The sequence below is a fragment of the Nyctereutes procyonoides genome, unplaced genomic scaffold (assembly GCF_905146905.1).
Source record: "Nyctereutes procyonoides isolate TBG_1078 unplaced genomic scaffold, NYPRO_anot_genome, whole genome shotgun sequence".
Lineage (NCBI taxonomy): Eukaryota > Metazoa > Chordata > Mammalia > Carnivora > Canidae > Nyctereutes > Nyctereutes procyonoides.
The window spans coordinates 1,283,728-1,296,554 of NW_026575047.1; positions in this window are offsets into that span (position 1 = coordinate 1,283,728).

Consider the following 12,827-nt stretch of genomic DNA (forward strand, 5'->3'; position numbering starts at 1 on the left):
CACGAAACACTTCCTCTTTAGAACCTCCTACTGTCCAGCTCCACGAAGCACTGGAGATGCTGCAGCATCTTTCAAAGATCTATCACTTAAGAGAGAGAGAGAGAGAGAGAGAGAGAGAGAGAGAGAGAGAGAGAGAGATGTAAAAAACTGAGCACCCTGAAGCCTCTAGGGACGAATGTACAGGGGACAGCGAGAGCTTGGAGGACAGGGTGGCAGGTGAGCCTTGACCCAACACGGTCTCTGGCGCTCTCATTTATGGGCTGTTAAAGGGATTTTCATCCCTTTCATATTTCACTTCCGTGAGACTCCCAGTCACCTACGCTGATTTTTTTTTCCTCTCTTTGTTGTGAAGAGTGAGTGTTAAAAAGGTAATTAGTTAACGAGCTTGAGATAATTGTTAATTAAGTTGTAAGCACTAGTAGTACTGTTGAGAAGGGATTTCAGTCGTACAACTCAGGAAATGCTTAATGACATTACGGACTTCCTTCCCTTCTAACTCCTAAAGCAGAAATTTTCCTTGATATACAGTTTGCTATGAGTTACATGCTGAAGACAGGGCGTGGACCTCTCAGTGCCCAGCCAAGCGTCAGGCAGGCACTACAGCGAACGAACAATCCTTTGTTGAGGGAAGGAAGGAAAGAAGGAAGGGTTGAATGACTGCATTATGACGTGGCCCCGCCTGATGGCTAGATTGTAAGAAACCACAACTTTGGGCCTGCCTTTGGCTCAGGGCGTGACCCCGGGGTCCCAGGATCGAGTCCCACGTTGGGCTCCCTGCATGGTGCCTGCCTCTCCCTCTGCCTGTGTCTCTGCCTCTCTCTGTGTGTCTCTCATGAATGAATAAATAAAATCTTTTTAAAAAAAAAAAAGAAACCACAACTTCTGTTTCTTATGCATGATGCTTGTTAAGTATATCTGACGCATTATTAAATTGTTATTATTTTGGAAAAAACAAAAATGGGAAGACATAGCGGTGTCATGCGTGTTGGTGTGAAGAGACTTAAGTTAGACTCCAAGCTTAGCAACTTACTCGCGAGGTGGTCCTTGGCATGATCGTAACCTCTGTGTATCTCAAGTTCCTCACCTGTTATTTGGGCATCGTATCTATTCTGTGGTCTTTTTGGGTCAATGAGATGAGATAGCTAGGAAACCTGCTTAGTAGAGATCCAAGCGCATAGTAAATCCCCCCCAAATGTTAACGTAATGTTGTGCATTTTAATAATGCTACATTTCTTATTCGCAACATTTCCAAATATAGAGAAAAGTTTATATTTTATTTTATTAAGATTTTATCCCTGGGACCATGACCTGAGCTGAAGGTAGACGCTTAACCGAGTCACCCAGGCGTCCCAAAAGGTTTGTATTTTAAATAATATCCATTTCAAAGATATGCAGAAATTGTGTAGGTGGTAGGCATCCTTTTTTATCTCCGAAATTATTTTCCCATTACAATTTACCCATATATTATCCCAATGTATTTTTTTAATCTTTTTTTTTAATTTATGATAGTACAGAGAGAGAGAGAGAGAGAGAGAGAGAGAGGCAGAGACACAGGCAGAGGGAGAAGCAGGCTCCATGCACTGGGAGCCCGACATGGGATTCGATTCCGGGTCTCCAGGATCAGGCCCTGGGCCAAAGGCAGGCGCCAAACCGCTGCGCCACCCAGGGATCCCCCAATGTATTTTTAATTTGAAAGAATTTTGTCGATTCACTATCTTCCATTGCTGTAACAAAAATATGTAAAAAAAAAAAAGGAAATTAAAATGATTTCTTGTGGCCATAAAGCTCTACATATTTTGTAGTTTCTTCTGGATCAGACTCTCAATTCAAAAATTGATGCGTAATTAGCAAAAAACGGTATAAATATATTAAGATGATCGCTAATATATGTTAAGTGTAAAAGGTAAAATTGTGTAGGAAATTCATTTCTTGTTGAGATGAGTGGAGCTAAAATTTCAAGTTTTGATGACGGAGGCTTCGCTGACATCCCTACTTGAACTGTCCTTTTGTTAAATAAACCAGAGGTTTCCCTTCTTTAGGGCAACTCACCATAGTTACATCAGGGATGAGGCTATCTTCCTGTTTTTAAGAAATCAAGGAAAAGTGGTTGTGAAACTGAAAATGAAGAAAGAGATCCCACCGGTCTCTTCCTCAGCGGGTTTTAACACTAGGAATTATGACGTATGTTGAGCACATGGAAACCGCTTCCCAAAACACTGAACTGTGCAGATTTAACCTCGAAGTGGAAGCAATTGCGAAGAGGAAACAAACATAAATAAGACAAAATAAGAGTTCAAGTACGCCGCATTGCCTGGTATATTTTTAAAGTATTTTTTGCTCCTTTTTCTAAGTATAAAACCTACTGGTGGTGGAAATTTCTACCGTATGATAAATCCTAACAAACAATTGAGGTACAAGCATTGACATATAAACTCAAGGTCCTCTGTTAAACACTATGAGGAACACTATACCTTGTGTGTTACACCTTTTAAGGTATTTCTATGAATTTATTTGCCCCTTAAGCATTTTTTCTTACACACCGTATATTCGTACACAGATCTTTCTTCCCAAGCTAAGCATTTGAATCCCTGTATTTCTATCAAAGAACAAAAAAAAAAATCACGTTTTAAATCATCATAATTCGATTTAAAATAAAATCTAATTCCCCGCATGATTTATTTGACCCTTGAAGCCTGTACCGATATGTCATTTTCTTTCCAAATAATTTAGGCTTCTTTTTAGGCAGCCTTGCTATCTTTCCGCCTTCTCTCAAAGCAGCCACCAGAATGACGCTATTAATATGTAAGTGCGACGACTGCAGTCCTCAAAGTCAGGTCAATAGATTTTTTACAAGACTCCTGTTATTTGATGTATGATTAAGTCGGAAAAAAAAATCGCCACAGGATGCAGCGTTGATTGCAAGACGTTTCTCTAGTTCAGCGGTGTTAAAATGTGAAAAACAGGGCTGCGGGGGGCGGGGGGGGGGCGCTCAGCGGTTTAGCATTGCCTTTGGCCCAGGTAGTGACCCCGCCATCGAGTCCCCGTGTTGGGCTCCCTGCAGGGAGCTGCTTCTCCCTCTGCCTGGGTCTCTGCTTCTCTCTGTGTGTCTCTCATGAATAAGTACATAAAATGTTTAAAAAATAAATAAAATAAAATGTGAAAAACAGAATGAAATGTAGGCCTTAGAACTGGGGAAATGTGTTGTGGTCTCCTGGGCTCAGACCTCGTGACCCTCCATCCTTAGCAGAATCCACAGCGGTGGCAATGGTCCCCAAGCCCGGGCCCCTCCCCGCCCTGCTCCCCGCCCCCCCTGCCGGGCTCCCTGACCTCTTGCAGCTCCCGCCCTGCAGCCCCCCCACCTGCTGTGCTCCGAGGCCCCGCATGCACTCCTGCCTCGGGCGCTTCAGATATCCCGGGTCTTTCTGGTGACCTCGGTTCCCTGTCTGCAAGGCCACCACCTGGCTCCCTCTCCTCTCAGGTGCTCTGGCTCACCTTCTCAGTGGAGGCGACCTTGCTCAGCCCCTGATTCAAACCTGGGAACACCTGCTTCCTCTCCCGCGTCCCCCACCTTCCTTCCTTGGCCTTTGTCCGTCTGTCCCCTGCACTGCGCAGAATTTAACCTCCCGCAGAAAAGTCTTAGGTGATGTCTCCCAGGTAGCACGTCCTCGGTGGAGCACCTCTTGGTGATTAAGGCCCGGGCTGCACAGGGGGGTTTGGGATGCAACAGTGTTTGGCCAGGGTTTATAAAGAAAAAGAAAATTATGTCCTCAAGTCTAAATACAAATTTCTCAAGGAAAAAAAAATGTGCATGAAAAGCCTTGAGTTAGATTCCAGGTCGGATCCGTGACCCTTAAGAGTTCAGCAGGTGAGAGCTCAACGTCAACTAAGGAGATGTCCCTCAGATGAGGCGCAGCCACAGCTATTCGCAAACAACATCAATCATCTGGCGAACAAAAGCAGCGTTTTAAGTATTTTGCATCCTGATGTAAGAATTTGCAATGAATGTTTAGCTATTTGATTGCATTTTAATTATATTATAGGATGTTGGATGGACTTGGGGGTTAATGTAGAACATATTTATTATCATTTTCCTGATTTAAAGTAATCGAAGATATGTTCCTACAAACTTAGAATTTCCATGCAAAAACATCTTGTTTCAAGGAATGGATGGGATGATTAGAGATGCTACATTTAAGATTCCGGTATGTACTTTACTTGCTGTTTTAGGATTCCTACTGCCAGTACTAGGACCTTTTTCTTCCAACAAAAGCCCCACAAAGGAAGGTTTTTTGTCAGTTTTATTCGCCGCCTTATTATTGGGGCTAGAATAGAGCCTGACACATGGTAGGAGTTCAAAAAATATTTGTTGAACGAATGATTACCTCTGGCCTTTTTGATTATTCTTGCTTTTTTTTTTTATCATTTTGTAGATGGTCAACTAACTGAATTAATTTTTTACTGCTTCTAAGAGTTTTCGGGTGACTCTTACATGTTTTCTCAGTAGAATACAGAAGTATTTATGAATGGTGATTTTGTCTTCCCTTTTCTAAAATTGTTTCATGACTTATTTCATTGTCTAGAGTTTTGGGAAGACCTTCAACTTTGGCTTTTATAGCAGGCTTAACTGTCCTAGTTTTGATTTTCACGGGTTATGGTTTGATGTCTCAGTTGGTTCATCAGTAATATATGATGTTAAAGGGGCACCTGGGGGGCTCAGGCGTTGAGCATCTGTCTTCAGCTCAGGGCGTGACCCCAGGGTCCCGGGATTGAGTCCCACATCGGGCTCCCTGCAAGGAGCCTGCTTCTCCCTCTGCCTGTGTCTCTCATGAATAAATAAATAAATTCTTTAAAAAATATATGATGTTGAGGTGCCTGGGTGGCTCAATCAGTTAAGCATCTGACTCTTGATCTGGGTTCAGGTCATGAGCTGGGGGGGGTGAGATCAAGCCCCCCAGTGGGCTCCACCCCGAGTGCGGCACCTGCTTATGATTCTCTCCTCTGTCTCCCTCTGCCCCCCCATCCTGCTTACATGTGCCTCTCTCTCTCCTTCTCCCTGTCTCTATCTCAAAAAAAAAAAAAAAAACTCTTGTTTTTAATATACAGAAAAGTTCATGTTTTTAAGTGGGATGATAAAGTTCTGTGGGAACACTTACAGAGTTTTAGATTTGCTCCTGTGACGTTAAGATAGTACCTCATTGATACTGGTTCGCCTTCCTTTCCTCCGACAATTGGATTTTACATATTAATTTTAAATGTTCCATTGACATTGCTTGGTCTACGCCTCTTATAAGCAAGATTATTTCAGGGCTGAGAAGCGGTCTCACCCGTCAGTGACTTAAGTCAACAAAGACTAGTTCTTAGCCTCACAAAGTCGGCCTGGGTCTCGGCAAGTCGCTGGAGAGAGTGTCCTGCAGGGGTCAGGTGCGGAGCACGGCGGCCGCGGTGTCCAGGGTGGGGGCGAGGGGAGGACTAGGACCCCCCCAACCAGCTCATCTCTCTTCTTTAAAAGATGAAAAGATGTGTTTACTGATTTGGGGGGGGGGAGAGAGAGAGAGAGAGAGAGAGAGAGAGAGAGAGAGCCAGAGGCCGGGCACGCGAGGGGAGCGGGCCAGGGGGAGCGGGAGGGACAACCCCAAGCACACCCTGCCCAGCGCGGGCCGGCGGGGCTGCGTCCCACGACCCTGGATGACCCCGAGCCCAAACCAAGGACACTTGGCGACCGAGCCCCTGCTCCCCGCAGTCACGCTCCTTTGCCCCCGCATTTCATAGAAACTCACGTGCCTGGGCGAAAACCTAGGGGCGGGCCTGGAGTCCTGCAGGGGAGGGGGGCGGGGGCCGGCAGGTGCGCGGCGGGGGCCTCGTGCCGAGGAGGGAGGCCCTGCAGGTGCCGCATCCTCCGCGGGATGTGCGCGGCCCTCGGCGTCCGGCGCGCCCTCCCCTGCCCCCACTCCGCCCCTCCCCCGCCCCGCCCCCTTCCCCTCCCCCGCTCCGCCCCTGCCCTCCCCCACCCCGCCCCTTCCCTCCCAGCTCCGCCCCAGCTGCACCCCCTCCTTCCACTCCACCCTCCCTCCGCCCCTCCCCCACCTCGCCCTCTCCCTCCCCCGCCCCGCCCCCTTCCCCTCCCCAGCTCCGCCCCCAGCTGCGCCCCCTCCTTCCACTCCACCCTCCCTCCGCCCCTCCCCCACCTCGCCCTCCCTCCCCCGCCCCGCCCCTTCCCCCTCCCCGCTCCGCCCCAGCTCTGCCCCTCCCCATCCTCCCACTCCACCCCCCTCCCTTCCCCTCCCCAGCTCCGCCCCCAGCTGCGCCCCCTCCTTCCACTCCACCCTCCCTCCGCCCCCTCCCCCACCTCGCCCTCTCCCTCCCCCGCCCCGCCCCCTTCCCCTCCCAGCTCCCCCTCCCCTCCCCCACTCCACCCCTCCCGAGGTGGTGCATTGGCGGCGGCGGGGTGGGGGGGGCGGCTCCTGCCCCGGGTGCACTACCCTGTGCCCCGCAGCCCTTTTATTTTTTTTTAAGTTCGAGTTATTTATTTTATTTTATTTTTTAAAAAATATAACTAACCTACAGTAGTATATTAATTTCAGGTGTGCAATATAAAGATTCAACAATTCTATATTCCCCCCCTTTTTTTTGCATTCCTCTTATTTTATTGTGTTTCTGTTAAATGTATTCAATGCATTAAAGACCATAGCAATTTACACTGAAATTGGATTTATCTTAATGTATTTTTTTTACCATATAAGACTCAAAGTGTTAATATCTTTTTCTGTGTAGAGTTATTACTACAGTTTGAGTAATTATTATTATTACTATTATTATTTTGATTTTTTTTATTGGAGTTCAATTTGCCAACATATAGCATAACACCCAGTGCTCATCCACGAGCACTGCCTGAAGGGTCTGTCCCCGGGCTCGGAGGTCCTGCAGCAAGCCCCCACCCACTCCCCAGAGGGGCTTTCACCCCCACACCTCACCTCTGCAAAGGACCCCAAGTAGGTGGTGGTGCTGGAGGAAGCGCTCGGCTCATCCAGGAGAAGTTAGACGGGACCATTCTATTCTCTCACATGTGTAGGATCTTTGGGGGAAAATGCGTGGATTTTGATTTCCTCCTTCACCCCTTTCCATCTGAGATGGGGTGCTGCAGGCCCACAGTGGCCTCAGGGCTGGGCTGGAGGGGAGGAGCACCCCAGAAGGCTTCCGCCAAGGGGTGCCCGCAGGCCTCGCTCAGGTCACAGCGTAGACTCTGTGCCCCAGATTTCCAACCTGTGAGAGGAGCTGGTGGCAGTGAGGACGGAGGGTTGGGTGAGATCATCTGCCTGTGGCTTCAACTGCTCCTCCTGCGCTGAGGATTTACACCTACGATCTGCAGCCCAGGGTCTGAAACCTGCAGGGGCATCCTCCATTGGGCGTCCCCAAATAACTCGAGGCCACCAGGCAAGAAAAAAAAAAGACCCAAGGAAACCAAAAAACTGAGTGGAGCATCCTAGCAGGGTTTTTTTTTTTTTTTTTTTTTTTTTTTTTCCCCTCTGTCCTCTGTGGTTGTGATTAATGTCACCATCCGTCCAGTCCCCAGGAAGACACCGACACGTCATCGGGGCTGACAGCTGCATCACCCACCGCCCCCCAGCCCCGGGAGCCTGGCTCCAGATTCACCCTCATTGGCGCCTCCCGTTGAGATTGGCCCTCATGCATCGGGAGTCTGAGTCACTGTTGACTACAAAGGATATTTTGTGACACTCAGGGCACCCATGGGACTCCCCTGTGACGCCTGGACCCTAAGACTGAAGTGAGATGTGAGAGACACAGGACATCAAGACACAGGAGCGAGGAAAGCAGCCAGAGGGGCTCTCGTCGGGTTGGGCTGCAGACAGGACTGGGGAGTTTAGGGAGTTTAGGGCAGGGGTGGGATGCCCGTGCGCTGCTCACCCCCTTCCAGGGGGCAGTGTCCTCCACTTGCTGAGGGGACCGCCCGTGGAAATCGCAACCTTGCCCCGGGTGGGCCCTCCATGAACTCTGATGCGTGGGAAGGGGCGCACATTTGACTGAGGGGGACATCGGGGGTTAGCGGTGTCCCAAGCAAGAGGAGGCGGGATGGGCAGGAGGAGGGAGGTCACAGGGCGGGGACTTGGGATCCAGGCCCCAATGGTACCGCAGCCACCCCAGCAGCAGGGAGCTGGGCGGCTGCCCGGGCACAGGTGTCCGCCTCCTTCGGCCTACCTGTCTGCGCGTAGAGGCCGGAGCAGCACCTGCACTCCCGGGGCGCCCAGGAAGCACTGACCGATAGACAGCGGTGACAGCGTGCCTCGGAATCGGGGGTGAACCCCTGGGCTCCTGCAGGCCGGCACCCGGGGCCGGGCAGGGCCACCGCCACCTCTGGAGCTCGGGTGGCCGTGCCAGGTTGGTAGGAAGCCCCCCAGGCTCACCTCAACACTTCGTTTTTAAGGTAAGGGTGGGGGTTAGGGCGACAGACCCGGAATATTTGTGCTTATTCAGATTAATGGAAAAGAGTTAGAAACCTAGAAGGGCGGAGATGGGCCTGACTCGACTATTCTAATGTCCTGTCTCATGTCTTGAGAGAACATGAGATAGTTCTAGAAAGGAGTGAGGCAGGACTTGGCCCTCAGGGCCCTGCGGAGTCCCCTGCCCTCCCTCTGTCACTGCTGCTCCGTGCACCTGTCCCCCGGCTCTGACCCCGCCCCGGGGCCGCCTGCGTCCTGGGCCCCAGCACCCGGCCAGGGGCAGAGTGACCGCAGGCCTCGGCCCCTGAGGGTGCCCGTGTGACTCACGCCAGGGAGCCCGAGGCTGCGTGTCTCCAGTGCCCGGGGGGGGGAGGGGGGGGCCCATGCACTCCCGCTCGGCGTCCTGCGCTCTGAGCCCCTGTGTGCATGCCAGCCGGCTGCTTACCAGCATCTCCAGCCCCCTTCCCCCCCCTTCCCCTTAAGGAACACGCATGGATTACAAGAGTTCTACGGCAGACGGCAGCCTCCTTGGGAATTGCTGCCCCCTTTCCTGTGCCCAGTGGCAAAAGCAAGTATTCCCGTATTCCCTCCTTTGTCTCCTGTCCACCTCGCAGCGCTTCTACCCCAGCGGCCCTAACACGTTGTTTCCCTTTGCTGTGCAAACGGTTAGCACGGCACTGGGTGGTTGAGAGCCTGGGTCCTTCTTCCTTCGTCTTTGCATCTCTAGGACCTGCTGTGACATCTGGTCCATAACTGGCCGAAATGCTGTTTCTTCGGTGAAGGTTCCCTGCCGTTGGTTTCAGCTCTCATGAGCTGAGATTAAACAAAAAAAAATGGATTTTTAAGATTAGAGACACAATTGGATTGAGTTCCTAAAGAAACCCCTCGGACCTCAGGTTTTACCTGCTGTTGATGAAACTTCTCTTGGCGTTCTCCAGGCCTGAGATAAGTCAAATTAAGTTCCAGGGTAGAGAGGCGGTACACTGGGCCAGCCGGGACTGGGTTTGAATTTCCACCACCACGTAGCTCCGCAACCTTGGGAAAGGCACTGGACGTATTTGACTTCAATTTCTTCTTTCAATTAAGGGAAACGAGTAACTCTCTTCAAATGGTGGTTATAAGTCAAAAAATATGCTAACACGCGTGGCCGCCCTTCGGAGGTTGTAAAGCAATATTGTTTCTCATGATAATACCTTTCGGTAAGGTTTTTTTTTTTTTTTTCTCCTTTTCACTCCTCCTTCAAATCAGAAGCAGGAAAACAAATCCGAGAAGAGGAGTCGGAGGGTATTGATTGGGAGAATAAAATAAGAAACATTTTTGTAATAACTAGCGCTGCAATCATTGCTAAGATTGGCTCTTATTTTATAATGAAACATGATTCTGTGAAATAGTAGTTAGCTAAATGTTAAATGAAGGTTATTCCATTAAAAGGCTGTTTTAGTCTAATCAAGCAGAGACATGCCTCTATGACTATTACAGAGCACAGCGATTAGTGTTTTTTTGTGTTTATGCAATTTTCTTTGGCTGGAGGAGTTTCTGCTATTCTTTACCCAGCATTCCTGCAGTAGAACACTTTGGGAATCTTTACATTAATGAAAAAGTGTACATTTCAATATATAATATTTACTAAAGTCGTGCATTGTGTGTGTGTGTGTGCATGTGTGTATAATTCTAATGTGTTATTTCGAAGTGGGACTGTGTGTTAAGGAACAAAAACCTCTGCAGGGCTTGGTCTCGACGCTGAGTTTGGCGGGAAGCAGTGTGCGCCGCTGCAAGAGGAAGCTGCTGGAAAACCAAGAGGCTGGCTCTTTGGCTTAGGTCCTACGTCAGCCAATGGAACTGAACCTCAGAGGTTCAGTCTGCCCATCCATAAAATTAGAAATAATTAGAATGCCTCGACCTTATCATCTCTTACTTGTTGTCAGGTGAAAAGTAATGAGTTAAGTAAAACAAAAACAAAGACAAAAAAACCAAGAAGCATTTTAAAACAGAAGCAGTAGAGGATGAAATAAAAGGTGTGACGATGAAGCCCCGAGCGTAGCCTTTGGGGCGGACGTGCTGGGCTCCTCCTGTGTCTCCACCAATTCTTAACTGGATGAGCTTAGGCTGGTTACTTACAACAGTTTGCTGCGGCCCCATTTGTCAAAACCGGGGAAAGGGGTGTATCTGACCAAGTTGTGAGGAATCTGTGGGGTGACATCGGTAGAAGGCATATGGCAGACATGCAAATATTAGCAACCCGGGTGTCTCCCCTTCAACCTCTAAATCCAAAGAAATACAGCTTTTTTTTTTTAGTTTTCTGGAAATACTGGAAGTAGATTCTCACTTGTAAGGCTCATAGCTTGTTTCTGATCGTAGTTGTGGGATTTCTTTTGGGTTTTTTTTTTGGGGGGGGGGCGTTTGTTTTCTTTTTAAGAAACGAGGTGCCTGTGCTCGAATCTCGATTTGTGAACTGCGTCTCCCACTCATTCTTTTGTCACGTCAACTTGACAAATGAGTCCGTGCAGATGAGTCAGAGGCTCTCCTGAAGTCACATGCTGGGCCCTTTCTCAGCAGAGGCCTTCATGAGAAATGAAGAAAAGGTCACTTTTATTTCTTAGTATTTCAGTTTGTTTTATTTAGGAAGAATTTAGGGGCTGGAAGATTCTGATAAAATACATGGACACGATACAAAGCATGTTCATTGCTCATCCATCACATTTCAGCTCTGTTGTCCTTGTTGACAGGCACAGAGCAATGGCCCCACCAGTAGAGTGATGATAAATGTCTTCACAGGGGCCAATTCCTTTGTCTTCTCAGCACATAAATGGAAAACCTGTTTTAGTTCAACGGAATGGAGTTAGCTTCATTTCTATCACGTCTCTTTGTCATCTTTCTCGTTTTTTCGCTCCTTTAAAGCTTCTGATTCTTGAATGTTTCGTAGTGTACATATGTAAAAGGAGGCGTATCTATGTGCATATTTAAATACATGTGTCTAGGGATCCCTGGGGGGCTCAGCGGTTTAGCGCCTGCCTTTGGCCCAGGGCGTGATCCTGGAGTCCCGGGATCGAGTCCCGCGTCGGGCTCCCTGCATGGAGCCTGCTCCTCCCTCCTCCTGTGTCTCTGCCTCTCTCTCTCTCTGTGTCTCTCATGAATAAGTAAATAAAATCCTTAAAAAAAAAGAAAAAAATAAATACATGTGTCTATATGTGTACGTATACATGAAACGCACCAGTGCTTGCGCGTGTGCACGTACACATATACACACACATGTAGATACGTGGACGTGCATCTACCTACCCACATACACACATGTATTCACGTGCATGGGGGTTCATATATGTATATCTCCTGAGGACAGCACTGTTCGGTATAATTTAGGGTTTCTTACACACAAAATTCCAGAATTTCAGACTTGGCAGGAAATATGGGAAGGTGCCGTCTTCTTCGTTCATAAACGCCCTTTCGGAATCTTCTCTAGTAGAGCCCGCTGGTCCGTGGGAACTCTGCTTCATTCCCAGCTACCATGGCAAATGGCCGCTAATGGTGTGCCATGGAATTTCCTTCTTAATTTCTTCTTGTTTGAAGAAATAATATATATTGTGTCCAAACTATCCATGGAAGGATGCAAGATAGACATTTCCAGAGCCAGAGGGACACTTAGACGATTTCTGTTGAACTTCACTTCAGAGTCCAGAGGAGGAAGTAGAGGCACTGGAGACTTCTGTGGGTTTGGCCAAAGTACAATATACTGAGTCCCAGAGTTCCAGTCCGTGCCGCCAGCAACAATTACGTTTTATTTTTTAAGCTTTTTTCCCCCCTGTGATTTTGCTTGTATTAGAAATTAAGAATATTTCGGAAAGTGAAAATATTCGTAGCTGATGACGACTGCTAATATGGATGTTTTAATCCGTTCTCATCCTAAATGTCGTAAGACATATGCCTTAGAAGAAAGGGGATTAGTTTATTAGCCACGAGAGCCTGTGACCATCCATCCATCTGCCCAGCCACTCATCCAGTAACACTTACTGACCATTCATCGTGAGTACAAATCTGGGCTGGGTTTGAGAACGGATAGGATGATGAAGCCCTAGCCCATGCCCTGAAGGTGTTTACAGCTTCCTGGAGGCTAAAAGACAGCCACAGAACGGGTGCTTCTGGGTAAAATACAGTAGTGTGTTGAGAGCGGCATGGCAAGTAACCACTGGGGTTTGCAGAAGGAGATGTTACCACTAGCTGGGGCTCATCCCGAAGCGAGAAGTAGGCCTTGGACCAAGCACTAAATGGGCAAGATAGTCAACTCTGGGAACACACTGGATAAGCGCCCATTGGACAAATAACGAGGAGTGAGGCGTGCTGAAGGGTTTCGTGCATGAAGGAGCTAGTAGGAGG